This window comes from Felis catus, chromosome E1, assembly GCF_018350175.1.
Source record: "Felis catus isolate Fca126 chromosome E1, F.catus_Fca126_mat1.0, whole genome shotgun sequence".
NCBI classification, from domain to species: Eukaryota; Metazoa; Chordata; class Mammalia; order Carnivora; family Felidae; genus Felis; species Felis catus.
Window position 1 is genome coordinate 45,794,976 of NC_058381.1, and position 26,114 is coordinate 45,821,089.

The 26,114-nt window shown below is 39.4% G+C and overlaps 2 long non-coding RNA genes across 3 annotated transcripts in view; one reads left to right on the top strand and one right to left on the bottom strand.

Annotated features, from left to right (window-relative positions):
• The first annotated feature begins 511 nt into the window (after positions 1-511).
• Positions 512-24,711, top strand: LOC123381821. Its single transcript, XR_006589268.1, has 3 exons — positions 512-639; positions 3,723-3,876; positions 23,321-24,711. It is a non-coding gene; the product is annotated as an uncharacterized LOC123381821 (long non-coding RNA).
• LOC123381819 overlaps positions 633-26,114 on the bottom strand; it is an 81,711-nt gene continuing 56,229 nt past the window's right edge. The window contains exons 5-7 of one of the 2 annotated variants that reach the window (XR_006589266.1): positions 5,297-5,376; positions 4,367-4,687; positions 633-766 (exon numbers count right to left, since the gene is read on the bottom strand). This is a non-coding gene — a long non-coding RNA (uncharacterized LOC123381819). The remainder of the gene's footprint in view (positions 767-4,366; positions 4,688-5,296; positions 5,377-26,114) is intronic. The other variant, XR_006589265.1, reaches the window with a different exon arrangement.

Consider the following 26,114-nt stretch of genomic DNA (forward strand, 5'->3'; position numbering starts at 1 on the left):
CTGTTGGTCTCCCATCCCCCCTCCAATCCCCCTAGCTGCCCCTTCTAGACACCTTTGCTCTGCCCTCCTGTGTGTTCCATGCCTAACTGGGAGCCCAGTCTCCACCCCTCATCTCTCCCACTCCCAGTTTGGGTCCAGGAAGCATACTTGATCTCTGTGGTAGCCTCTGAGATGGCCACCCATGGTCCCCACTTCCTGGCACCCATACTGTCATGGAATCCTCTCCTTTCAGTATGTGCTGGACCTAGTAACTTGATTCTAATGAATAGGATGGGAATGATGGGATAGCACTTCTGAGCTTAGGTTAACTGGCCGCTCAGCCCGTTGAGTGTCTGATTTCAGCTCAGGTCATCATCTCGTGGTTCATGAGTTTGAGCCCCACATTGGGCTTGCTGTGTTAGCCTGTCAGTGAAGACCCATTTCAGATCCTCTGTCCTCCATCTCTCCACCCCTCCTCTGCCTGTGCTCTTCCCAAAGTTGAAAAATTAAAATAAAGACTGCTGCTTCCATCATAGGTGTCTTAGGTGTTCTTTGGCTTGCAGAAAGCCGGCTGCTATGCCGTAAACTGTTCTTATGGAGAAGCCCACGTACCAAGGAACTGAAGTCTCCGGCCGGTGAGAAGTCTCTGCCAACAACCAGGTGAGTGATCTACCCCATTTGAGCCTCAAGATGACTGCAGTCCCTCTACCACCTTGATGTAGTCTGTGAAGGATCCCTGAGATCTGAGGCATCCAGCTGAGATGCTCTGGATTCCAACCCATGGAAACTGTAAGATAATCAATGTTTACTCTAAAATTTAGCAGCTTAAAACAGCAATTTGTTATGCATCAGTATTAAAAATGCAGAGTTGTGCTTCATAGATCACCCTTCAGCAATGTTTCTCTTCTATGACCTCGAGCAAATCACTGCTGTTCTTTGGGTCCGTCTCCTCCTCTATGAGACGGGGATTAGAGGCCAGTGCCCCAAGTCTCTTATCCATGAGGAAGTGGTCGGTGATGCTACAGGGCCTATCTCTTCTGTTTAGCATAGGAAGCCCCGTTAAACGTGCACATCTTTGTATTTTAAACTCTATGTCTATATTTGCCTCACATTTTTCACTCCTATTATCTGAAGTCTGTTTCTAATTTCTGACAGAACTGCAGTGGCCTATTGTGTGCCGTGCTCCGCATGACATGCCAATTTCATTTTGGAGTCACGGCTATTGTCTTTTTCCCTGCTAATCTCTCTTGTTTTCCAAAATTCCAATAGAAAGTGTGAACATAGAGAGTTGCCCTTGTGCCTGATCTTGGCGTTGTGTGGCCCCCAAACAGGGGTGGATGATAGACAGACAGACAGCCTGTCTGCCACCCGAGGCATCTTTTCTTGCTTAAAAATTTGCTTTCCAGATTGCAGACTCCCTTCCAACTCGAGCAAAGACTGGAACATATTAAATAAGAGCAGAGCTGAAATTGGATGGAATGTCTCAGCCACTTAGATTCAGACCTCTCTTTCAGAGGAACACGTGGAGAAGCAGGGGATGGGACGTGCCTACATGGATAACGTGGGGGAAGAAGGCTTCCATACCTTTCTCATACCATTCAAGCCTTAAGCAGGGGCAACATTTTTTCTTAAGCAGGGCCTGTAACCCAGGATCCATCACTTATGTATGGTGTCCATGGCAACCAGGCAATGGTATGGGATCCCTTCTCACTGGGGAATTCCTTTTATGGCTCATTTCCGAAACCAGCATGGCCAGTACAGGAGTCTGCAGTTTGCCAGTTGCTTAGCAACCAGCTCCAATGCTCTAGTCACTAGGAAAAGCAGAGTTGTTTTTTTTTTTTCTTTAAGTGTTTGTCGTCAGAATCATATGTTACATTCTCTCTACTTTGTCTCTTTAGAATAAAATAATTAGTGTGTGATAAGGATGCAGGAAAGGGCAACCGCTCCCTGTTGTTAATGCCTCCACTGCTCCTGGCGGGCTGTTGCAGGCAGGGAGAGGGAGGAAAATGTTAGCATGCTTTCGGCTGGTAATTAAGCAGCTCGAGCCATCTGCACATTGAAAGCTCTACATTTTTCACGTCTCGTGGGGGCATCAAGTAAGTACAGGGCCAGCAATTTGTGCTGTTCCCTCCCCCCAACCAGAAAAGCCCGACCCCACCCACAGGTGTCATCTCTCCTTGGCTTACCCTGGGGGGGAGGGGGAGGGTAAGGTGGGAGAGTGAGGTTTGTTGGGTTTTTGGTAGAAAAGGATACCCTATAGCTCTCTCGGACTTACAGTAGTGGTTTTCAACCAGGGGTGATCTCGGGCAACATTTGGTAAGGTCTGCAGACATTTTTGGTTGTCACAACTGGTGAGGGAGGGGAGAGGTTACTGACAGCTAGTGGAGGATACTGCTGGCTGGTGGTCTAGAGACCAGGGATGTTGCTAAACATTCTACAATGCGATGGACATCCCCCAACAACAAAGAAGTATCCTGCCCACATATCAATATGCTGAGGTTGAGAAACCCTGAGTTGGAGCAATCAGAATATCCATCTGTCTTGTGAAAAACCAGCACTACGGCTGACTAGGAAAAATGTTGACAAGGTAAAGGGTGGGACTGATCACAATCTGTTTGACATAATTCCAACCTGAATATCTGTATGGCACAGAACTCCTCCGCCCCTGCCAGCAGTGGACTTAGCAAAGGTGTAGAGCAGAGAGCCCTCTGTGGTTTGTGGTAATGGAGGCAACCTCTGAGGTTATAAGGAAATAGCACAGAGATGTAATGGTCTCTCCTTCCAGGGAGGCAAACTTTGGTGCCAAACAGATGTAGTTTTACATACTGGGTCTATTGCCTGTGCACCATGGGCTCTTAGGCATGTGACATAATCCGAGACCCAGTCTCAACTCCAAAATGGAAATTCACATGGGGTGCTGGGAGAATTACATGTCAAAACACTCAAAATGCCTGATCTGTTAGATGCTTCCATTCGCCATCTTGTCTCAGCCCCAGGATCCTAATGTCCCCCTCTCTCCAGCTGGGCACTTTGAACTGTAGAAGTCTATGAACAAATGTGCAAGTCCTATGATGGCTGAGATAATTTTTTTCCAGCAATGAGCAAAGGACAAAACCACCCGTTTTGGAATTTGAGGTGGTAAAGTCTTAGGCTAAATTTAAACATGAAGGCCAGAAAAGAAATGTGTGAGAGGAGAGGCAGTAGGGTCATTAGGAGTGTGTCTAAGCCTCAGCTCCTCCAGTTACTGGGTATGTGACCTTGAGTCGTTATTCAACTTGAGTGGTTTCTCACCTATGAAATGGGGGTAATTATTATCTCCTGCAGTATAATGAGGATTAAAGATAATGTATATAAAAGTGCTGACCATGATGCCTAATATTAGGTAGGCACCTGATAAAGAGGACAATATTTTAAAAAAGTAAGATTGGAATGTGTGGTCCAACGCAGGATCTTTTCCACCGATGCTGAGGGTGAGGATAGGGCTGTATTTAGGAAGACACACTTGGCCTCTCTATTATCTACAACAATCACCTTTCCCTCAACAACCCAGGATAGTTCCAGCAGCCACAATGTTATGTAAGCAGCTTTGAAGCTATTTCTATTTTCAGCCTATGCCACCTCTTGGGGGGTAAGGAGTTCCATACATTTAGTAACCTTTTTTTACTTCCTTGACCCTATCTCAGAATACTTCTCCTTCTAATAAGTGGGTTTTGGTCTATGTTCACATTATCCGTGCCTTTCAGAATTTTCTAGACTGGAGCATTTCCCCTGTCAGCCTCCAGCCTCCACCCTGGCTTCAAACTGAAGCTCCTGCAGCCCCCTGACTTAAAATGCCGTGCGAACTCCATTATTCCTTTCTTGAAATGCATCCACTCGAACTGCACATTCTTTATAAAGGTAAGGTAATATCTCTGTATTTTTGTTCATTATTTTTCCTAACAGTTTCCAAAAATTGGTAGGCCTTTTGGGGCCACAGTCTTTGCTGCCCACTCTTACAATGAATCCCAAGTCCTTTTGTGGGGTCACAACAGTTGATTTATAGTGGCAGCATCTCATCTTCTATAGTTTTACTTGCCTGGCAGGTCAATGCTCTTATTCCTGGCAAAGTTTTGGCCACTCACCCAGGCTGGTTTAATCTCACCACAGTTGGCTTCTTGTTGAGTGCCTAATGGAGCCCTGCAGATCTCTAAACACTTAGAGATTTCACACCCCCTTCTAGGACATTGTATGATCCCATCTGATTTTGCCCAATCAACAGAAGCTTCTTGGGAGTGCAGCTCTAAACACATCACTGCTAAGATTCTCCCCCTCCACCCAAGATAATTAAATGATGTGAAATTTAGAGGATTCTTGTTCATCCCTCCCAAGGGGAATTATGGAATCTCACCTGGACGCCACCATAACTGGGAAGAGTAGCAGAAGGGTATTTACTGGGCATGCATCAGCCCAGCCCCCCAGAATGTAGCACACAGGTGTCTTGTTTCTGATCAAGCAGCTGGAGCCACAGGTACCCCAGAACAGGGAGCAGCTGGAGATGGGACATCTCCAGGTTTACCAGAAGGACCAGAAGTGCTCAAAGTATGTAGAGGTCAGGGCAGCAGTAAAGAAAGAATACAGGCAGGCTGGGGAAGGGTCAAGGGGCATCAGGCAGCACATCTGGGGTCCGGGCTGACAGACAGGAGATTCCAAACATGAAACCATTAGAGACCTGAAACAAGGCAAAATTCTTTCAGGGCAAGAACAGAGCTCCAGGAATGAGAGCAACTGGGTCTGGCTGAAAGGAAGGCAAAGGGTCAGCTGCTGAAGGCAGCTCCTTGTAACAGTAAAGCAACAGGGGAATCAGGGAGGGAGGGAGGGGACTGAGGCTGCTTTGGGGACAAATAATTGTCTCCCTATTTGTGCAACAACAATATAGGTTTCTAGAAGATCAGTCAGTTGGTCTATTGGCAGGTAATGTTGATTACTACTTTCATAGAGTTCCTGCGGATGCTAATCTCATGTGGTGCTCCAAGAAAGACAAGTTTATGATCACTAAGTTTGGGATTTTTGCAAACTACAAGCCTGTCTGGGAAATTCACAGTGTACATTAGCCTTTTAAAAGCTCTAAAAACCCCTGCATAGAAATTTGTTTGTTTTAATTCAGTGTTTCTCCCACATAGTTCACAGCAGGATCCTTTTGTTACGTAAAAAGTATGAATATCCTGTGGACACACCTTGAGAGACATTGTTCTAGAACATTCCTAATCTGGTGTTCCCAGGCCCTTTACAACCTGGGCCTGCCCTTGTTTCCCAACTTGACCTTCCTTTATTTTCCTACCTTCCAGCTGCACTGAATTCTTCCCATGTACAGGCCACTGTTTCACATTTCCTTCTTCATTACGGCAGGTGATTCATCATCTGCCCAAAAATGGGGAAAAAAAAATGAGCCTTCCTCATTTCACTCCTGCTCCCCATTTCTATGTATTAAGGCCTACCTCAGAAGGGACACTTGATCCATCTCTGCCCCAGCCTTCCTGTTACTCTAAGCAATCCCTTCTCTTCTCTGATGCCTTATGTCACACCATCTATTACTTTTAGAGCACTTAGCACTTTAAATTTATGTATGGCCACCTATGCTTTTCTTTTTAGAACACAGAATCCATATCATCTGATTCTTTTTCGTGTCTCCACCCCAGAATACAGCACATTTGTAGGACTATTACGGGGTGCAGTTAGAACAAATTTCTCAGCAGGCCAGAGATGGCAAAAATCTGGCTCATCTGCTGCCAAGCCACACTCACCTGTGGCAAAAAGACCCATCAATCACCATATGAGTTCCCCTGGGGCCCAGATAGTCTCCTAGAATGCTTCTCAACAGTCATAATCACTGGGTTAGGGCTAGCATGACAGAGAAAATCTAATTGTCATCCCTGAATTGGGCTTTTCCATGAAGTGAAAAGAGAATCTAGCAAGCCAAATATGGGAGCCATTTAATACTTCAGATCAGGAACTGTCCATAACAGAAAAGAGCAATTAGCAAAACTATTCATTATACTTTCATGTTCATGTCTAGTCTCACGGCTAATTATTTGTATAATTAACATGTTACCAAATGCAAATAATTGATGAGCCTGATTTCTTGGAATGAAAAACGAGTCTTGTGAAGTGTAAATAGCTGAATTATCAACAGCTTTCCTTTACTTAGGCTTTCTAATAGGGCAATGCCTGTAAATTAAAGAAACAATGTAAGTGTAATTCTCATTTATGTTAAAACAAACTGACAAAGACAATACAATGTGTTTAAATGCATAGAAAAAAGACACGCTTTAAGTCTCTACCACCTTCCAACTGGGTGACCTGGGCAAGTTACTTAATCTCCGCTTATTCATGTTAACTTGTAAGTCTTAGTTTCTGTAGTTAGTGAATGGGTGTCCTATGGAGCCCCTAGTTCACAGGGTTGTTGTGAGAATTAGAGGAGAGTTCGCTCATTTGTACAAAGCACATGGTAAATGCGAGCCATTGTTTTCATTATTACACTTACCTTGCTTAGATTTTTTTACATCGTGCCTAAGAAACACTGGAGGGAAAGGGACACAAAGGTCTCTGCTGTCACACCATCTATTTGTTCCTGAAAAAGCTCCCATAGTCTACAAAGTGGGCTGGTGTGGACAAAATTAGGTTGGGGCAGACCACTCAAAACCTATACAACTTTGTAACTAGAGGGCTAGCAAAACCTGTCAAAACTAATAAAATGTGAGCTCCGCTAAACCTCAACTTGCACAGTCATCTGCACATTGCGTCCTGACCTTGAACTGGGGGCTACTGGTGGTGCTTTTGAGATAAAAGTCCTGGAGGACAGGAGCACCTGGGTGGCTCAGTTGGTTAAGCATCCTACTCTTGATCTCAGCTCAGGTCTTAGAGTTGTGGATTTAAGCCCTGCACTAGGCATGAAGCCTACTTAAAACACACACACACACACACACACACACACACACACACACACACACACACCTGGAAGACATTAATTTGTAATAGGGACCAGTTGAATCACAATTAGGCATTGGATTTAAGGAGTGGTGTTCACATTTGTATCCTCATTTTCTCCAGAAAGCTTGCTATGAGGGTAACATGGGGATTCTTAAAATCAGTCAGTCCTTTTCTGCAGGTAAAGAGGGCAGCTCTATGTATTCTCAACTTTTCCTAAAGGCCTTCATAGAATGTTAAGTTTCCTCTTATTAAAGAGGCAGGTACTGTGGAAGGCTTACCTCTGGTTGCTTCAAACATTAAGAGGCTAGAAAAAAGTTACATAAGAACTAACATGACTTCATGTTATACCAATTCCCCATTTACCTATAGCATGTGAGGCCATTCACTTAAGGGACACATAGTGTAGCAAAAGAGCATGTATTGAATATCTCCTATCATTTGCTGTGGTAAGAGCTAAATATAAACCATGTGATTTAATCTGCACATTAACCTAATGTGGTATGTGTCCTTGTCCCTGAGACCCAGGGACATTAAATAACTTGCCTGAGATCACAAGTTTTGTTTTGTTTAGCAGAATACTTTTAAATTTTTTTTAAATATTTATTTTTGAGAGAGAGAGAGAGAGCGAGCGAGCATGAGAAGGTGGGGGTGGGGACACAGAATCTGAAGCAGGCTCCAGGCTCTGAGCTGTCAGCACACAGCTGATGTGGGGCTCTAACTCATGGACTGTGAGATCATGACCTGAGCTGAAGTCAGATACTTAACCAACTGAGCCACCCAGGGGCCCCTGAGATCACAAATTTTTAAGTAGCAAAGCCAGGATTCTTAGCTAGAGTCCAAATGACACCAAAACTCATGCTCTTTGAGACCACAATACCCCGTTAAAAGTGGATGGAGGCAGGAAAGAAAAGACACCCCCCCCCCCCAAACCTCCCACTGTTGACTGGAAATGAGGGCAGGCCTGATTCCTAACCACAAGCCACTAACATTTAATCTCATTTTTAAAAAAGTTTTTGTTTTTAAGTAATCTTTACACCCAACACAGGGCTCGAACTTACAACCCTGAGATCAAGAGTCACATGCTTCACCAACAGAGGTAGCTAGTTGCCCACATTTAATCTAATTTAATCATCCCCTTGTTACTTAGGGATGCATTCCACTACTTTATAATGAGGAAAGTGAAGCTCAGAGGAGTTATAATTGGCTGATAGGGGAGCCAGGATTCAGACCTAGATCCACTGTTTCCTAAACTGGGATCTTTCTCCCTAGTTCCTATTTATGTTCATGCCTTCATGTTTATTTTATTTTGTTTTGTTTTGTTTTCAATATATGAAATTTATTGTCAAATTGGTTTCCATACAACACCCAGTGCTCATCCCAAAAGGTGCCCTCCTCAATACCCATCACCCACCCTCCCCTCCCTCCCACCCCCCATCAACCCTCATTTTGTTCTCAGTTTTTAACAGTCTCTTATGCTTTGGCTCTCTCCCACTCTAACCTCTTTTTTTTATGCCTTCATGTTTAAAGACACCATTTCTTGAACATCTTGGTCAATCTGCTAGTTTTCAAAAAGCTACAAGTTGGACACCCCCATTCCCCCATTTTCTTATGTGGCAAGTTTCAGTATATGAAACACACACACTCATACAACTGGCAATTCTTATGGGTGCAGCTTATCAAGCATGTTTCATAGCACAGCCATAAAGTAATAGGCTCTCACTTTGTCAGTGTTTTTGAATATTTTCTTTTTGCTATTTCTGTTCACTTTTAAACATCCCCAAAAAAGAATTCATCACCGGAAAAATACTACCTACTTAGGATCCAAAAGAAGGAATCTGTCATATCATTTATTGATTCTGTTAAAAATTAAGTAAAAAAATGTATTAAGGTGACCATGCATTTGATTTTTACCAAATTATAAAATTTTATTGCCATAATACTGTTCCTCATGTGGAAATGTGTTCTCTACTGATCAGACAACTAAACAAAATTAGATAAATGATGCATGAGCAAAGAGTTCAAAGAAATAAAAACCATCAAAACACCCCCAAATAGAAATTATAGAACTGGGGAAAACAAAACAAAACAAAACAATGACTGTACTGAAGAATTCAATAGAGAGCTTTAAAACTGGACTCAACCATGCAGAAGAAAGAATCAGTGACCTAGGACACAGAAAATGTGATACTATCCAGTCAGAGAGCAAAAAGAAAGTGAAAAAGAATGAAGAAACCTTACAGGACTTCTGGGATACAAAAGAAACAATATCCACATTATGGGAATGCCAGGAAAAGAAGAGAAAGAGAAAGGGACAGAAAGTAGTATATTTAAAGCAATAATGGCTGAAAACTTCCCAAACCTGGAGAGAGAAATGGACGTCAAGATTTGTGAGGCCCAAAGGACTCCAAATAGGTTGAGCCTGAGTAGGGCACAAGAAGATACATTAAATGGTCAAAAGTCAAAGACAGAATTTTGAAAGCAGCAAGAGAAAAGAGAAGTTACATGCAAGGGTACCCTCGTCAGTTTCTTGGCAGATTTCTTGACAAACATTTTAGCTCAGATGAGAATGGGATGATATGTTCAAAATATTGAAAGAAAAAAAACCTGTCAACCAAGAATTCTATACCCAGAAACACTGTCCTTTGGAAAGGAAAGAGAAAGACTCCCCAAACAAAGCTGAGGGAGTTCATAATCACTAGAACAGCCTTACAAGAAGTGCTAAAGTTCTCTGAGTGGAAGTAAAAGGATGCTAATTAACATTATAAAAACAAAGTATTTAAACTCACTGGTAATGGTGTGTGTGTGTGTGTGTGTGTGTGTGTGTGTGTGTGTATGTATATATGTATATACATACATACAAAGTTAGATTCTGTATTGTAACAGTAGTGTGTAATTAGCTTGTAACTCTGGTTTAAAAGTTAAACAGGTGGGACACCTGGGTGGCTCAGTTGATTAAACATCCAACTTCTCAGGTCATGATTTCAGAGTTTGTGAGTTCGAGCCCCGCATCAGGGTCTGTGCTGACAGCTCGGAACCTGAAGCCTGCTTCCTATTCTGTGTCTCTCTCAGCCCCTCCCCCACTTGTGCTGTCTCTCTAAAATAAATATTTAAACAAAACAAAAAACAACAAGGGGTTCTTGGTAGGTTAAGTGTCTGACACTTGATTTTGGTTCAAGTCATGATCTCATGGTTTGTGAGTTTGAACCCGGAGTCATACTCTGCGCTGGCATCAAGGAGCCTGCTTGGGATTCTCTCTGCCTCTCCCCCCACTCTCTCAAAAATAAACATTAAAAAAATAAAAGTTAAATAAATGTAAAAATAACCATTACTGCAATAATCTGTTACTAGTTACACAATATAAAAAATTTGTAAACTGTATCAATAAGCTAAAATGTGAGGGGGAGAAGTAAAAGTATAATGTTTAGGCTTGCTATTGAAGTTATCACTTTAAAATAGGGCATTACAATTTTAAGATATTTTATGTAAGCCTCACAGTAACAAGATAAAGGCCTATAGTAATTATACAAAAGAACATAATAAGAGAGGTCAAAGCTTATAACAAAAGGCATCAAAATACAAAAAATAAAAATTAAAAAAGACAACTGAAACAAGAAACAATAGAGCTATAAAACCAGAAAACAACAAATTGGTAACAGTAAGTCCTGACCTATTAATAATTACTTTAAATGTAAATAGATTAAATTCTCCAATAAAAAAAACACAGCATGGCTGAATGGATTTAAAAAATAAGATCCAATGAAAGCTGCCTACGGGACTCACTTTAGACTTAAAGATACACATAGACTGAGAGTGAAGGAATGGAAAAAGATATTTCAAACAAATGGTAACCCAGAAAAAGTCAGGGGTAGCTATACTTAGACAAAATAGACTTTAAAAATACTAAAAAGAGACAAGGTCATTATACAGTGATAAAAGGATGAATCCAACAAAAAAGATATAACAATTGTAAATCTTTATGCAGTCAATATCAGAGTACCTAAATATACAAAGCAAAAAATAGCAGAGCTAAAAGGAGAAATAAATAGCAATATAAGAATAGTCAGGGACCCTAATATTTCACTCACAGCAATGGGTAGATATTCACACACACAAAAATAAGGAGACAGATTTGAACAATACTATTGACCAAATGGACCTAACAAAGATATACGGAACATTATGTCTGTATTAGCAGAATACATATTCTTCTCAAGTACATATGAAACATTTTCTATGATAAACCATATGTTAGGCCACAAAAACAGTCTTAGCACAATCAAGACGACTGAAATCATATCAAGTATCTTCTCTGACCACATGGTATGAAACTAGAAATCAGTAACAGGCAAGCTGGAAAACTCACAAATACATGGAAGTTAACACTCTCCTGAGCAACCAATGGATCAAAGAAATTAAAGGGAAAATAAGGAGACAAATGAAAATGGAAACACACCATACCAAAACTTATGGGATACAACAAAAGCAGTTCTAAGAGGGAATTCTGTAGTAATAAACATGAAGATAAAGAAACAAGATCTCAATCTATGCCTTTAGGAACTGGAAAAAGAAGAACTGAACCCAAAGGTAGCAGAAGGAAGGAAATAAAGATTAGAGGATAAATAAGTGAAACTGGAAAGCAATAGAAAAACATTAAGTTGTTTTTGAAAAGACAAAATTGACAAACCTTTAGCTAGACTAATCAAGGGAAAAAGAGGACTCAAATCAACAAATCATAAATGCAACTAATCCTACAGAAATGCAAAGGACCATAAGAGGCCACTATCAATGACTATATTTAAACAACTAAACAACCTAGGAGAAATGGAAAAATTCTTAGTAGGTTGTACATTACTAAGACCAAATCAGAAGTAAATAGAAATTATGAATGGACCAATTACTAGTAAGGAGATTCAATTAAAAAAAAATCTCCCAATGAAGAAAAGCCCAGGATCAGATGGTTTTACTAGTGCATTTTACCAAGCATTTAAAGAAGAAATACCAGGGGCGCCTGGGTGGCGCAGTCGGTTAAGCGTCTGACTTCAGCCAGGTCACGATCTCGCGGTCCGTGAGTTCGAGCCCTGCGTCAGGCTCTGGGCTGATGGCTCAGAGCCTGGAGCCTGTTTCCGATTCTGTGTCTCCCTCTCTCTCTGCCCCTCCCCCGTTCATGCTCTGTCTCTCTCTGTCCCAAAAATAAATAAACGTTGAAAAAAAAATAAATAAAAAAGAAATACCAATCCTTCCCAAACTCTTCCAAAAAAATCAAAGAGGAGGGAACACTCCTCAACTCATTTTATGAGGTATTACCATGATACCAAAGCCAGAAAAGGACACTACAAGAAACTTATAGGTCAATATCCCTAATGAATATGGATGCAAAAATTCTCAATACTAGCAAACCAAATTTAGCTGCATATTCAAGGGATCATTCACCATCAACAAGTGGGATTCATCCCTGGGATGCAAGGCTGGTTCAACATATGCAAAGTCAATATGATACAGCAGATTAATAGAATGAAAGAGAAAAATATTATGACTATCCAATAGACACAGAAAAACATTTGACAAAATTAAATATCCATTCATGATTAAAAAAAAAAAAACCTCTCAATAAATCAGGTATAGAAAGATCGTACCTCAACACAGGCCATTTCTAACAGCAATGGTGAATGTTTGAAAGCTTTTTCTCTACCGTCAGGAAAAAGACAAGGGGGGCCCACTCTCACCACTCCTATTCAACATAGTACTGGAAGTCATAGCCAGAGTGATTTGCCAGGAAAAAGAAATAAAAAGCATCTGAATCGGAAGAAGTAAAATTGTCTCTATTTGCAGATGACATGATTTTATATAGAGAAAATCCTAAGGACGAAAACAAAACTCTACCCACCCCCCAAAACCCCACAAAGAACCTCTTAGATCTAATCAATGAGTTGAGTAAAGTTTCAGTGTACAAAACATACACAATCAGTAGCATTTTTATACACTAAAAAATCATCTGAAAAAGGAAAATTCTATTTACAATAGCATCAAAAATAAAATGCATAGGGATAAATTTAATCAATAATGTGAAAGAGGTCTACATTGAAGATGTCTATAAAACACTGGTGAAAGAAATCAAAGATGACAGAAATGGAAAGGTATTCCATGTCTATAGGTTGGAAGACTTAATATTGTTAAAATATCCATCCTACCCAAAGTCATTTATAGGCACAATGCAATTCCTATCAACATCCCAAGGGCATTTTTTTTTTTTACAGAAGTACATAAAAAGCAATCCTCAAGTTTACATGGAACCACAAAAGACCCTGATAGCCAAAGCAATCATGAGAAAGAAGACCCAAGTGAGAGGTATCACCTTTCCTGATTTAACCTATATTATAAAGTTATAGTAATAAAAAGTATGGTATTGGCATAAAAACACATAGACCAATGAAACAGAATCAAGAGTCCAGAAATAAACATATATATATATATATATATATATATATATATATATATATATAGACATATATATATATATATATATATATATAGTCAATATTGACAAGGGAGACTAGAATAATCAATAGAGAAAAGATAGTCTCTTCAATAAAGGGAAGAAAATTGGATATTCGCATGTAAAAGAATGAAACTAGAGCCAGAAAATAGATTAGTGGCTGCCTAGGGCTGGGGGAGATAGAGGGATTGTGGGGGGTACATGGTTAGGGAGTAAGGTTTTTTGTTTTTGGGTTTTGGAGTGAAGAAAATGTTCTAAAATTGTGCTGAATGCACAACTCTGAATATCCTAAAAGCCACTGAATTATAAACTTTAAATAGATGCATTGTATGGTATGTGAATTGTATTTCAATAAAGCCATTTTTTTAAAAAGATCTGAATGACCCTAAAGACTTCACAAAAAAACTGAGAATAAATGATTCAGTGAAGTTGCAGCATACACAATTTTTTAAATGTTTATTTAATTTATATTTTGAGAGAGAGTGAGTGAGTGAGCAGGGGAGGGACAGAGAGAGAGGGAGACAGAGAATCCCAAATGTGCACTAATAGTGCAGAGCCTGATGAGGGACTCGAACTCACAAACCATGAGATCATGACCTAAGCTAAAATCAAGAGTCCAACACAACTGACTGAGCCACCCAGGTGCCCCAGGATACAAAATTAATATACAGAAATCTGTTGCATTTCTATACACTAATAATGAAGTAGCAGAAAGAGAAATAAAATGTCCTATTTACTACATGAAAAAGAACAAAATATCTAGGAATAAACTTAACCAAGGTGAAAGACCTGTATGCAGAAAACTATAAAACACTGATGAAAAAAATTGAAGACCACGCAAATGGAGAGACATACCATGCTCATAGACTGGAAAAAATAATATTAAAATGTCCATACTACCCAAAGTAATCTACAGATTAAGTGCAATCCCTATCAAAATACCAATAGTATTTTTCACAGAACTAGAACAAATAATCCTAAAACTTTCATGGAACCACAGAAAACCCTGTAATAGTCAAAACAATATTGAGGAAGAAGAACAAAGCTGGAGGTATCATAAACCCAGATTTCAAGAGCTGCTACACAGCTATAGTAAGTATGGTACTGGTACAAAAACAGAAACATAGGTCAAAGGAACAGAATAGACAGCCCAGGAATAAACCCATGCTTTATGGTCAATCTATGACAAAAGAGGCAAGAATATATAATGGGGGAAAGACAGTCTTTTCAATAAATGGTGCTAGAAAAACTGTACAGCTACCTGCATAAGAAACTGAAAACTTTGTTATACCACACACAAAAATGAACTCAAATGGATTAAAGAGACCTGAGACCTGAAACCATAAAACTCCTAGAAGAAAACATAGGCAGTAGTTTCTTTGACATCAGTTTTAGCAACATTTTCGTAGCTATATCTCCTCAAGCAAAAATAAACTATTGGGGCTGTATCAAAATAAAAACCTTTTGTACTGTGAAGGATACCATCAACAAAACAAAAAGGCAACCTACTGAATAGAAGATATTTGCAAATAATGTATCTGATACTTAACTCCTACAACACCAAGAAAATCCAAATAATCCAATTAAAGATGGGCAGAGGACCAGAATAGACATTTTTCTAAAGACCAAATGCAGAGGGCCAGACACACGAAAAGATGCTCAACATCACTAATCATCTGGGAAATGCAAATCAAAATCACAAGGAGATATCTCCTTACACATGTCAAAATGGCTAGTATCAAAGATAAGAAATAACAAGTGTTGGGGAGGACACTTGTGCACTGTTAGTGGGAATGTAATTTGGTACAGCCACTGTGGAAAACCGTACAGATGTTTCTCAAAAAATTAAAAATAGAAATATATGATCCAGTAATTCCTCTACTATGTATCTCCCAAAACAAAAACAGTAATCTGAAAAGATACATGCACCCTATGTTCAGTTGCAGCATTATTTACAATAGCCAAGAAATGGAGGCAATCCAAGTGTCCACCAATAGGTGAATGGAATATTACTCAGACATAAAAAAGAATGAGATCTTGCCATTTGCCAACAACATGGATGGAGCTGGAGGGTATTATGCTAAGTGAAATAAGAGAAAGTCAAGTGCCATTGTGCTTATTATATATGGAATATGGGGAAAAAAAGACCAAACAAAAGCAGAAACAGACCCATAAATACATAAACTGGTGGTTGCCAGAAGGGAAGGGATAGGGGCATGGGCAAAATGGGTGAAGAGGAATGGGAGATATAGGCTTCCAGTTATGGAATGAATACATCACCAGGATGAAAGGTAGCATAGGAAATATAGTCAAAGGTATTGTAACAGCACTGTATGGTGACAGATGGTAGCTATACTTGTGGTGAGCATAGCATAATGTATAGAATTGTCGTCATTATGTTGTACACCTGAAACCTTTTAACACTGTATCAGCTATACTTCAGTTTTACAAAGTCATTGATAAAAGGTTTGAATGGACACTTTCCAATGGAATATATCCAGATGGCTAAACATATAAAATGTTCAACATAATATTTATCAGGGAAACACAAATAAAAGTCACAGGGAGATAGCTGTCTCTACATGCCTACTAGGATGGCTAAAATTATGAACACTGATGACACAAAAGTTTGGCAAGGATTTCGAGCAAATGGAATGCTCATACATTGTTGATAGAAGCATAAAATTGTAAAACCATCCTGGAAAACAGTTTGTAGTTTCTTACAAATTTGAAGTTATATATATATCCTATGATTTTGAGCATTCCACATCGAGGTATTTACCCAAGAGAAATGAAACTGTAGGTCCATAAAAAGCAGTTTTATTCATAATAGAAAACTGTAACCAGTACAAGTATCCATCAATTGGAGAATGGATTTTTAGAACTTTGGTATATTCATGCACTAGAAGAATACTCAGCAATAAGATGGAACTACTGATAATATACAAAAACATGGAGGAATCTTTTAGGCATTATGCTGGGTATGATAATCCTGACACAAAAGAGTACATACTGTATGTTTCTACTTATATGAGACTCTAGAGCAGGCACAAGTAATCAATGGTGAAAAAATCAGAAAGTAGTAGCCTGAAAGAGTGTAGGATGGATTGAGAAGAAACACAACAGAACTTCCAAGGTGATGGAAATAATCTAGATCTTATTGATGTATGTATTTGTCAAATTCACAAATTTGTATACTTGTATACTTAAGATCTGTGCATTTCACTTTATTTGTAAATTTGACCTTATAGGAGAAACAATCTTGAACTCTAGTAGGCTTGCTTTTCACAGTGGTACCAGTTAGCAATTCTGAAGCTTTATTCTGCTTATTGCAAATAAGTAAAAATATTCAGGATAATGAGATCCAGCCTTCTCACTATAGAGAATAGAGTTAGTATGGAAAAGATGTTAAAAAGAAAAAAAAACCCTCTTAAATACAGAGAACAGATTGGTGGTTACAGAGGCAGCAGAGGGTGAGGGGTAAAAGAGAGGTCAAAAGGTTGTAAGTTTTGATTTATTCCAGTTATAACTAAGTCCTGTGGATGTAATGTACAGCATGGTAACTATTGTTAAAACTATATTCCATATTTGAAAGTTGCTAAGAGTAGATTTTAAAAGTTATCTTAAGAAAAAAAAACCTTGTAACTATGTGGTGACAGATGTTAACAATGCTAATTTTGGTAATAATTTCCCAAAATATAATCAAATCATTTTATTGTACATAAAACGAATACCACGTTATATGTCAATTATGTCTCAAAGGAAAACAAAGGATGTATCCTGCAGTGTTGGTTTGGAAAGTGGAATTGGATATCAATATGAACTCATGATTGTGTGTGTGCGCATGTGTCTGCTTCCTGTCAGAGCCTAGAAATAATATCACACCAGTAGAAATGAACACATCAAGAGTGAAGATCTTAGTTTCAAAGTATTTCCCACTGAAAGGAACCACTGGGGAAAAGATTAATTCCAGGGCTGAAATAGGGAAAGCACAAGATGAGCCTAGATCTTGTTGCAACAGAGTGTCTGAAGGAGCTCCTACTGTCCAAATCTCAGACAATTGGAGCATAATAGTAAATAATGATAGTGATAGGTTATAACTTTTCAATAAAATAGAATTCTGAGTCCATAGTTGATGTAAATAAATGAAAAAAATGCAGAACAGAAAGCTCCTTATAGTAGCAAGGCAACTGATGTACATAGAAGATATGATGGTGTTAGGTAATCTGTGGATGCTAAAACCAGTAGGCAATTTTTTTTATGGGAAACAGCATATTTACATAATCTCAAAGTATTTCTCCCCAAAATTACTAATCATAAATGGAAAGGTAGTAACTTTACAGTGGAGAAACTGAGCAGACACCATCTAATCAAGTGATCATATTTGATATCATCAACATTGGGACACACATCTATCATGTGACATGTTTCCAACTTATTCTCAAGTTGCTCTGAAAATTAGATATACACAGAAAAGAAAGGAAGGGGGGGTGGGAAAGAGAGGCAAAATGTAATCAGCAACCACAGGGGTATAAGAGAGTTCCTTGCACTATTCTTGCAACTTCTCTGTAAGTGTTACCCAAAATGTTGGAAAAGATGCTGGAGACAATTCTCCATAATCTCCCATAATCTCCTGGTCTTGTGGCAGGTGCACTGATAGCTTTTGTCCCAGGCTAGTTTTATGAGGATATTTATTTAGTGAAAGAGCCTTAGAAGATAAAGATTGTATCCCTCTTGTAGAGCAAAGAGCAGGTTTGTTTACTGTCAAATATAATGTCTCCCACCAGGGCAAAGTTTGGGCAGTTTCTCTTGTAGTCCATTATAAAAGATTCAGATTCCCTAAACTCAGGGTCCTCAGCTTTGAAGCAAATCTGTGTGCACAGCATCTACCTGCGCCCCTGTGTGTTACCCTTTATGACTTTGGGGACAAGAGGAACAGGTGGAATTGTGAAGCTAATACTGCTTGATATGCCATGAGTAATACAGTTTTTTTTGTCTCTGACCCAGTAGTCTTATGCCTTCTGTCAGCATTTATGAAGCAGTGATAGGTTAACCTCTTAATTTGCAAGTACAGGAAGATCTCAGACCCTTCACCATTCTTGGCAAAAGGAAATGTAAAAACAAGCACTGTCAACCAATGTGATAAATGTGGATATGTGTTGTTTTACATTCGCAGGCACACAGTGGAAGTCATGGGGAGCTATATATGTATTTGGGAAAAGTGTGGCTTGAGAGGAGTCTGGAGAGAATGGATGTCAAACAACAGGGAAAGGAGGAGGGAACAAAGACAGCAGAACAGTGGTGGGGGAGCAGTGATTAAGATCAGAATTCCAAGGTATATAATCCAGAAGCAAGTGTCCCGCAGCAGTAACAGCAGTGAAAAATTGATTTTGGGGGGATTCTGGGGGATTATTTAGTTCCCATCTCTCATGTACACACAAAGTAGAGACTCCGGAGAAATTCTTCATTTGGGTTTTTAAGCTAATTGAGGCCAGAGAAAGTGACCTATGTTCCTTTATTTTGCCCCTACTAGCGTGTAACTCAGTGGTTAGCCCAATAAATGACTTTTTTTTGTTTACAAGTTTTTATTTAAGTTCCAGTTAGCATAGAGTATAATATTAATTTCAGGTATAAAATATAGTGATTCACCACTTACATATATCATCTGGTGCTCATCACAAGTGCACTCCTTAATCCCCATCACCTATGTCACCTATCGCCACACCCTCCCCCTCTGGTAACCATCAATTTGTTCTCTATAGTTGAATCTGTTTCTTGGTTTGCCGCTTTTTCTCCCTATGATTTTTTGTTTTGGTTCTTAAATTCCACATGTAAATTAAATCATATGGCACTTGTCTTTCTCTGATTGACTTATTTTGCATAGCATAATACCCTCTAGCTCCACCCACATTGTTGCAAATGGCAAGATTTCATTCTTTTTTATGGCTGAGTAATATTGTGTGTGTGTGTGTGAGTGTGTGTGTGACATCTTTATCCATTCATCAGTCGATGGACATTTGGGCTCTTTCCACAATTTGGCTATTATTGATAACAAATGACTTTTAATTGATCAATTCTATGAGAAATAGCCCTATTTTTGTGCTGGTAGTAAAGAAAACAAATTTTCATGAATTCCCCTCATACTATTTCACTTAAAAAATGCATTTTAAATCCTCCTTATGGAAGCAATAAATGTTTATTATAATAAACATAGAAAATTAGAAGAAAAACAATTAGATCTCCCTCATTCCACTATTTAGAAAAAAATCATTAATATTTAACTTATTTTCATTTTGTACAAAATTAAAATTCTATTGTATAATTTTGTATCTTTTGAACCTAATGTTATACTAAAATAATGTTTACATCATGAAAATTTTTTTGAAAGCATGACTTTAATAGCTACATAATATTATACCTAATGAATCTACCATAATACATTTAGTTATTTTTCTGGTCTGGGTCATTTTTATATTGTTTCCAATTTTTTCCTTTTGCATGATAAACTGATTATTTGTTTAGGATTTACTTCCATGGGTAGGACTCCTGGATGAAGTCATTGTCAAGTAGCTTCCTAGAAAAGTTCTACAACTTTGCCATTCTATATAGAAACACACTGGTATGCATGTATTGCCTGGGAAAACCTTAATAAAATGTAATAACCAAATTTAAGTTAAAATATTTGTTTTATTTTCTGATTAGTTAAAAAGATTTTTTTAAATGTTTATTTTTGAGAGAGACAGACCGAGTGCAAGCAGGGGAAGGGTCAGAGAAAGAGGAAGACACAAAATCTAAAGCAGGCTCCAGGCTCTGATCTGTCAGCACAGAGCCCAACACGGGGCTCAAACTCACAAACCATGAGATCATGCTCTGAGCCGAAGTCAGACACTTAAGTGAATGAGCCACCCAGGTACCCCTCCTTGTGATTAATTATCAATGAGGTTTATACTTTAAAATTATTAATAAAACACTATGGTATTGGCTTAAAAACAGACACATAGATCAGTGGAACACAATAGAGAGTCCAGGAATAAACCCATGCATATATGGTTAATTAATTTATGACAAAGGAGCCAAGAACATACGGTGGGGAAAGGGAAAGGGTCTCTTCAACAAATAGTACAGGGAAAACTGGACAGCCACATGTGAAAGAATGGAACTGGACCACAGTCTTACACCACAAATTAACTCAAAATGGATTAAAGACTTGAATGCAACACCTGAAAACCATAAAACTCCTAGAAGAAAACATAGGCAGTTAGCTCCTTGACATTGGTCTTGGCAACAAAAGCAAAAGCAAAGGCAACAAAAGCAAAAATCAAATGGGATTACAGTCAACTAAAAAGTTTCTACATAGCAAAGGAAACCATCAACAAAATGAAATCTTAAAACTTGAAAGGGAGAAAATTTTTGCAAATCATATCTGTCAAGGGGTGAATATATTCAAAATATATAAAGAACTCATACAGCTCAATAGCAAAAACACAATATCATTTTAAAAATGGGGAGGAGATCTTATAGACATTTTTCCAAAGAAGACATACAGATGGCCAACAGACACATGAAAATATGCTCAACATCACTCATCACCAGGGAAATGCAAATCAAAACTCCAATGAGGTATCACCTCACTTGCGAGGATGGCTTTTATCAAAAAGATAAGAAATAAGTATGAGGAGAATGTGGATAAAGGGAGCCCTTTGCACCATTGGTGGGAATGTAATTGGGACAGCCCCTAAGGAAAACAGTATGGAGCTTCCTCAAAAAGATTAAAAATAGAATTACCATATGAACCAGCAATTCTACTTCCAGGTATTTATCCAAAGAAAGTGTTGGGGCGCCTGGGTGGCGCAGTCGGTTAAGCGTCCGACTTCAGCCAGGTCACGATCTCGCGGTCTGGGAGTTCGAGCCCCGTGTCAGGCTCTGGGCTGATGGCTTGGAGCCTGGAGCCTGTTTCCGATTCTGTGTCTCCTTCTCTCTCTGCCCCTCCCCCGTTCATGCTCTGTCTCTCTCTGTCCCAAAAATAAATAAAAAACGTTGAAAAAAAAATCAAAGAAAGTGAAAACTCTAAGGGTATAGAAAACTATACAGGATAGAAAACTCTAAGAAAATAGCACTATTTACAATATCTAAGACATAGAAGCAACTTAAGTGTCCATTGATGGATGAATAAAGAAAATGTGTATACACACACAATGGCATATTATTCAGCTATAAAAAGGGAAATCTTGCCATTTGTGACAACCTGGATGGATCTTGAGGGCATTATGCTAAGTGAAATAAGTCAGATAAAGAAAAATACTACATGATCTTAATGATATATGGAATCTAAAAAAACAATCAAAAAACAAAACAAAACAAAAAACAAAACCCAAACCCATACAGAGAACAAATTGGTGGCTATCAGAGGTCAGGGGTGGGAAGTGAATGAAACAGTGAAGTGAAAGGGGTCAAAAGGTACAAACTTCCAGTTATAAATATATATAAAATATATATATTTTATTTTTTAGAGAAAGAGGCAGGAGTGGGGGGAGGGGGAGGTGGGGAGAGGGAGGGAAGGAGGGAGGGAGGGAGGGAGGGAGGGAGGGAGGGAGAGAGAGAGAGAGAGAGAGAGAGAGAGAGAAAGAGAGAGATCTTAAGCAGGCTCCATGCTCAATATGGAGCCCGACACAAGGCTAGATCCCTCAACCCTGGGATCATGACTTGAGCCGAGATCAAGAGCCTGGGCAACCCAGGCGCTATCTCCAGTTGTTATAAAATTAAGTCATGGGAATATAATGTATAGCATGGTGACTGTAGTTATTATCGTATTTCGCATTTGAAAGCTGCTAAGAGAACAGATCTTAAAAAAAGTTATCACAAGATGGGGCACCTGGGTGGCTCAGTTGGTTGAGCATCCGACTTCGGCTCAAGTCATGATCTCGCGGTCTGTGAGTTCGAGCCCCGCATCAGGCTCTGTGCTGACAGCTCAGAGCCTGGAGCCTGCTTTGGATTCTGTGTCTCCCTCTCTCTCTGCCCCTCCCCCACTCATGCTCTGTCACTCTGTCAAAAATAAAATAAAATAAAAATTTTATCACAAGAAAAAAATTTTAGTAACTATGTATGGTGGCAGATATGAACTAGACTCTGTGAGCTATAATGGAATACAGAGGGAGGAGCTCAAGCTTAGGAGCCAGAAACCCTGGGGTTTAATAATTCCTCAGTGTTGTGAAATTAAACTCGATAACATTTATGAAATATATACTGTATACAAAGTACCTAAAATAATGTCTGACACTCAGAAAATGTTGGTTTTCTTCTCCTATCTGGTTTTCTGGGACTGCAAAAAGGAAATTCTTTGATAACAAGCACGGATAGGAAACTTTTTTTATTTTTTTATTTTTTAACTTCAGAAAGGCAAAGGAATGAAAAAAATGTGCCTTTCTGTTGATAGACTGATTGCCCAGATCCCAAATGAACTGGAATTTCCAAAAGGTAAACCTGATGTTGGAACATTTTTAATCCAACTTTCTATGTACTTCATGAGAATTGTTTTCTCGTTGCCTATACCTTTATTGTCAAACTGTCAAAATAGCCACTTCCTACTTAAGTTATATTTACACAAGCATATAAAGTGCTTTCTATTAAATTTAATCTTGGTTGAATTAGATGGAATCTTTTAGAGGAAATAAATCATTCTAATAGCAGTAAGAAGTTGACCTTATGGCACCTTCCTGAGAATGATGTTTCATTAGTGCTGGATCAGCTTTTAGTAGCTGCAAGACAGTCTGAGGTCTGGGGACTTGGAGCCCTACCTCTCACATCCATACTTTATCAAGCTTTCTGCCTAACCCACCTTGATGGTGGCTAACTTTGTTTTTATTCTCTTTCCCTGTGACACAGACTGATGCATTTGAGACAAAACCAGTAAGAAAGCAAGAAGCAGGAGCCATCTTTAAGCATCCCAAGTCAAATCAAGCCTTTAAAGGTAGAAATGATAAAGAAGTTGTTTACTATGGTCCATTGTGAAAGAGATCATTTGGCACACATCTCACAAATGGAGAACAAAAAATGGGAGTGGAGGTGGGAGAGGGGGGCGTACATATGTAGAAATTACCAGAGTTTAGGCCCTTGGCTTCTCAGCCTGCGAATCCTGGCTATGATCAGATTTGGGTACACGAACTTTCCAGAGATTGCTGGAGAAGAAATCACCTGCTGGCTGTGTTCTGCTGGTTGGGTCGGGAAGGAATAGGTTTACCCAAGCACTCAATTTTTACTGCAGTTATACATGCCAGCACCAGGGGAAATGGATGGTAACCAATTGTCTGTGTGCTTTTGTTAGTGTCTCTTTTCTGTGGGGTTGGTCTACCCAATTACCGGAGCCCTTGAGAATGCTTATCGTCAATGGGAGTAATTTCACATCCTATCCATTTAGTGAAAAGCTGTGAAAATTGATCTCGGTTCTGTGGTAAGATTGGAACCAGAGCGCAGGCTACAGATGCCTTGGAAATAAATATGTGCCCATCATTGTTTTCATTAGGTGTTGCAGTAGACCAGCCTCCAGGAGAATGAACTCTAGTCGGGCTCTTTCTGTAGAAGTTCAGATGTGTCCCCAACCTGGTGAAGTAGGCTGGCAGTTTCATTTATTGTTAGATTTTTTGTAGTGGTTGTCAAGTAAGGGGCTGGCAGCCCTGAAGAGCGCAGTTCTCGGTTTTATCCACAGACAGGAGACAATGTAATTTGACACTTACTGCCAAGGAGGAACCTGTCCTTCCAATTCAGCTTATTGGTTTTTGTTTTTTTTCTTCTTTTTCTTACGGGCTCTGTAGGATTTCAAAAGTCTCTTCAAAGGGCAGCAAAATTAGCCTTAAATAGTATTTCTTGGATGGTTTTTAACAATGGCAGTAAGGCCAAAGCTTCTCATCTTGACATAAGTGGTTCCTTTACAACTTGTTTTTATCTTGCCAGAAAAAGCAAAATACAGTACTTTAAAATGTATTTTCATTAAGGCGAAAGACCTTGTTTTAGCTGAGATCTGCAAGGAGAGAACCAATCTGCAAATGTGTTTCTTACATCTCTCTTTAGCTTTCTGCTCCTAAAGCAAAAAGTAGGCGGGTTTTGTTTGTTTGTGTTGTATTGAGGACTGGCCTTCACTTAGCACAATTCACATAGCAACAAAAATTTGTGTTGCCTAAGTTCTACATTTCACTGTCAAGAATCAAACTTTTAAAGGGACATTCAAAAAAAAAACTTTTTTTTTTTTTTTTTTAAAGGAGCGCTGGGTGGCTCAGTCGGTTAAGCATCCCCCTTGGGCTCTGTGCTGACAGCTCAGAGCCTGGAGCCTGCTTCAGATTCTAGATCTCTCTCTCTCTCTCTCTCTCTCTCTCTCTCTCTCTCTGCCCCTCTCCCACTCACACTCTGTCTCTCCCTCTCTCAAAAATAAACATTAAAAAAAAATTTTTAAGTGACATTCATTTACCAAGAGCTGGAATCAAGATAAAAATCTTTAAAATTAAACTTGGAAACAAAAGGCTAAATAAAAGCATAACATAAACAATTTTGTTAAGTCTTCTTTCCTTGCAGGTGACATTAGCCCAACTTTGATCTACAGACATGATATCATCTACAGGGTACGCCCAGTGCCACATGACTGCATTCTTTTGACCAAAACAGTGGTTTTGTGTAGCCTTACAGATACAGCCTAAGTAGCTTCAGAGTTGGCCTGCGTCTTCACAAACAGGTCAGAGCAGATTTGAGTTACACAACTTCTGCGGACAGAGCCTCTTCCCCCATGGCCAGCTGGAGAGTTTACGTTTGTCAATTACTTCCTTCAGGGCCTGGCTCAAGATTCATTTCCTCCAAGACTCCCTCTTTTACGAACTCACTTCACTCAGCCGTTCCCTTCTACCACATCTGCTTATTACTCATCTAATACTCTTTGTTCTGCTTTGCCATGCGCTGTTATGTTTTACCTCGTGATCATTCTCCAAATTTTTACTTTATCCTTCAGCTAAATTAAAATTGCCTTGAAAGTAGGGCCTGTCTGCTCCTTCTTTTGTGTACTCCTGTAGCACTTAAGTATAGTGCTACACGTATAATCGTTTCTTAATAAAAGAGGAATGTTTTGTGGTTGTTGGGTTGGGATCCTGCCTTTGTCTTGTTCCTGAAAACCAAATTCACTGCTTCAACATCACGGGTTTTCCCAGTCTGCTCTAGTGATGGTCTCACCCTGGCATATTCTTCTCTGCTCCGGCCCCAGAAATTTCTCTCCTAACATCTCATGGATTTGGTCTTTCAGGGTCAGACTTTCCACAATCAGGAAGGTAGGGATGAGGAGGCAGGGAAAAACCATGTCTGTGCAGAGTGATATTAAGTGGATAGGACAGGATCCAAGAAGGGATGGCAATAAACCTATATGTGGTAGACGGAACAGTGTGGGGCATAGGTAGTTGGGATAGGGCACAGCAAAGAGCTTGAGCTCTTAGCAAGAGGCTCAGATTGGGGAGGGGCTGGGGAAATTTAGAGCAAAGTGTTCAGAATCAATGCCCATTTGAAGAAGAGGCCCAGGTACATTTTGGTATCTCTGAAAAAGACGGTCTCCTACATCTCTAGGGGGAAACACAGCAGTGTGCTAGGGGAAATATGAAGCCGCAGGATAAACAAGGCACTTTTTCTGGAATGTCTATTTTACTCAACA